The sequence below is a fragment of the Polistes canadensis genome, unplaced genomic scaffold (genome assembly GCF_001313835.1).
Source record: "Polistes canadensis isolate GaletaPanama2010 unplaced genomic scaffold, ASM131383v1 scaffold_453, whole genome shotgun sequence".
NCBI lineage: Eukaryota > Metazoa > Arthropoda > Insecta > Hymenoptera > Vespidae > Polistes > Polistes canadensis.
In genome coordinates this window covers 67,615-71,392 of record NW_014570000.1, presented here as the reverse complement: position 1 = coordinate 71,392, position 3,778 = coordinate 67,615, and the positions used below count along the sequence as shown (strand labels likewise).

At 33.2% G+C, this 3,778-nt stretch overlaps 1 long non-coding RNA gene across 1 annotated transcript in view; it reads left to right on the top strand.

Moving 5' to 3' along the window:
• LOC106792516 overlaps nucleotides 1–2,883 on the top strand; it is a 4,629-nt gene extending 1,746 nt beyond the window's left edge. The window contains exons 2-3 of the long non-coding RNA XR_001382305.1: nucleotides 2,089–2,169; nucleotides 2,736–2,883. This is a non-coding gene — a long non-coding RNA (uncharacterized LOC106792516). The remainder of the gene's footprint in view (nucleotides 1–2,088; nucleotides 2,170–2,735) is intronic.
• Nucleotides 2,884–3,778: the final 895 nt, after the last annotated feature.

Sequence of the window (3,778 nt, the reverse complement as noted above, 5' to 3'; positions counted from 1 at the left end):
AGAAGGCTGCAATCACTCCAGCAGTGGAGGACCTTTTTTTTTTGGCGCCGCCGGAGATCGCGTGTTATTTCAAAAATATTTAATATATTATTCAAAAAATTTTACTGTGTATTCTCAAAACATGTATAAATATACCCTCAAAATTTTAAAACGATTGATTCACTAGTTTTTTTTTTTTTTAATTCTCAAAAATCGCCTTTTTTTTGGCTGTCACACTAGGTGTGCCCCTTAAATCGGTGAATATTACAATATTGTCATGCCTTAATTGTAGAGAGTATCGTGAGACTCCTACATTTCTTGTTATCATTATTATATTATTGTTTATTCTTGATTGTGCATGTGGGGAGTATAGTCGTTCATAGTCACTAGAGCTTTCAACGTCTGTATTTTCGTCTTCTAGTGTTGGTGTTGCTAACCGTGACGCGTTGTCGAGGTCACCTGTGCCGTCAGTTGGTTACGTCGGGGTCACTATCCTCGTTATTTGTCATTGTGTTCTTAGTTTCGAAGTGAACAATACTCTCATCAGAATCGTATGTGTTTATGGGAAATACCTTTTTAGTTTCTGTTGGATTTCGTGATAGAGCGTCAGCGTTAGCATTCGTAGTTCCTGGTTTATAAATAATTTTGAACGTATACTCGGCCAATTTCAGACTCCACTTTACTAATCTTGATGTCGGGCCCTTACCGATTTTAGCCAAACTAGTGGTTTATGATCAGTTATGAGGGTGAACTCTCGACCGTACAAATATGGCCTAAAATAGTTTGTAGCGAAAACTATTGCCAATAACTCTCTTTCAATAGTGGAATAATTCATTTCAGCCTTATTTAGAATTTGCGAGCAATAGGAGATGGGCAAATCCCTACCAACGGGGCCTTGACTCAACACGGCACCGATTGCATAACCGGATGCGTCCGTTGTGACGTTAAAAGGCAGGGAGAAATTTGGATATTGTAGAATTGGTTCCGGGCATCACGCAGTGAGCAAAATGCGTTTTCCTGGCTGGATTCCCATCTGAATGAAGCCTCCTTTTTTAGTAAATCTGTTAGAGGTTTTGCTACCTTTGAGAAAGCTGGTATAAATCTTCTATAATATCCAGCAAGACCTAAGAATTGGCGAATTGATTTAATGTTGTCTGGACGCGGAAATTTTTTTACTGCCTCTAATTTTTTTGGGTCAGGCTTTACGCCGTCCTTTCCTATAATATGGCCCAAATAAACCACCTCTCGTCTGAGGAATTCACATTTATCGGGTTGCAGTTTTAGATTTGCCATACGAAGACAATGCGCGAGTTTATTAAATTTTGTTTGATGCTCACCGAGTGATCTCGCGTAAAGAACCACGTCATCCAAATATACAAACATTTCCTCGCCAGCTATAAGGAGCAGCTGGACCAATGGACTTATTGGACCAGCTATAAGGACGAAACTTTGAATTCCAAAAGACCGACTGGATTCGATCTCACGCCGCTAGGTTTATATATAAGGTTGCCATTTAGGGGCAACCGGTAAGAATTAATAAAAAGTAGTAATATAAGATCTCGTTTTTGAATTTTTTCAAATTTTTTCTTTTATTCTATCCATAAATATTTATAGATTTTCAAAAAAATGGCTTTTTTCAAATAGCCTTAACTTTGTCAAAAATTGACTTATCGAGATGATTTTTTGTTAATTTTTTTTTTAAAGGTACTTTTTTGAAAACAAAAATTTGAAAAATTTAATGTTTTTTGAAAAAAACTTATATATATTAACTTAACTTAATATATAAAACTTAACTATATATTATTTATCCTACAAATAAAAAATTTAAATATAATATCGTTGAGAATAATTATTTCCGAAAAAAAGAAGAAGAAGTAAATAATATAATATACTTAAACCAATCGTGTTTGTATTTATTAACATTTAGCAATTATTATTTAATACAAAAATTGATCTTAAACAATCTAATTAGCTTCAGCGTAGTGAGATATATTTATTATTTATATATATATAAATTTTTATTCAATCCTTTTTATTAGAATTACTCTTTAAACTTTTATTTGTATTTATTTTAATTAAAATATTTTGTTATTTTTTTTTTCATTTCAGAACGCTATACTTGCAGACGTCCGACCGACCACCCTTTGCGGTCTATATGTTGTGCGGCATGTGAACTACACAGACCAAGCGGTAATATAATTCTAGTTATATTATATATTATATTCTGTATACAAGCAATTTACACTTTTTTCATTTAATTTGTTATAAAGTTCCATTTATTAATCTTTCAAACGTATCTTCAATTTTTCTTATCTATTTCTATTTTTTATTTGTACTTACGTTATATTAATATTCTTAAACGTTCGAGTCATAATTCGCGAAACAAATCTAAAAGAAAGTAAAATGTTTTGAAAGATTTTTTTTCCCTCTTTTTTTGATTGAAAAAGTACTTCGAAATATTTTTCTTTAAATCTTTTTCTTAGAAACGACGAATGTTTTTATACAGTAATTTCGAGTGTTCGTTGTTTACAAAATCTGTAATATTTTATACCTATGAAAATTTCTTAACGTTTGATTAAATATTTTTGTTCTCTCTCATTAGAATCAAATATTAAATCTTAATGCAATTAACTGTATAATCTTATTATCATACTAAAATTTCAACAAATTATTAGCAAAAATATATGTTAAGGAATAAAAATATAGAATTTTAATGTCAAATTATGTAAATTGATTGTTTGTTTTTTTCTACACAGCAAATTCAATGAAGGAATTCCGTCAAAAAGGAGTTGATTATGAATATGATACAGAATCCAAGGAGGAAGAGATAAATGCGCAATTACCAAAATCAAATATTCATCTTCGACTACTTCGATTTCGACTTCAACAGAAAAAAATTAAGAAATCAGAATATAATGTACATAAGGTTTATTATGTATTATTTGAATTTATTTATTTAATATTGTTTATAAATGTTTATTAAAAAGTTTAATAAGGTATGTGACGTCCCCGCAGTTGAACGAGTAACCCCACAAAAATTGCCCTATTTTCGGTCAGTCCGTTAAGCCGGTACTCTACCAGGGATCCGGGCTAGAAGAGCCAATAACTCGCAAGTTTAAAAGAAGAATGAGGTGTACTTACCCTTGAAAATTTATTAATATGACCTCTGGAGTGAATTGTGCTAAATCTTGATGATCCACGGACCCAATTGCCTCCGAATCGATTGTGTCGATTGGACGGTCGCAGTTTTGTCATGTGACGTCTAAAATTTCTTACTGCTACATTAAAATGCGGATCAAACTACTACAGGGGACAGCTTGCTACGGAATTCATAAGACCCGGGCGAACATGTGCTCGATTATTTTGGTCGAACAAAGGAACTCACCCAGTCGGTTCTAGACGAAACGACGAAAAACTCAGGGCGTGTGGAACGCAGGGTGGAGTTGGCAATTGAGAAAGAGGGATTGGATGCACTCATTAGGGGTCTACCTCGGGATTATAAGACGGCACTAAAGTTTGAGTATTATAGCAACTTTAGTAGGTACAAGTGATTATAATATTCTTTATTCCCCGCGTTGATACTCACACGCGAATGCTTACGTCAAATTTAGGTATAACAAGAGACCCGTTAATTTTACGGAAAGACAATTTAGTAATTTTTACTGATCTAGAAGGCACGCCGTGTGACGCGGGTGCAAAACTTCTCAGCGAATCGAAACTTCTGCCCAAACTTGAAGACTTGACTTTAGCATGTGCTAAAGTTACTAATATTGGCAGGTTTTATTTAATTACTATTCCA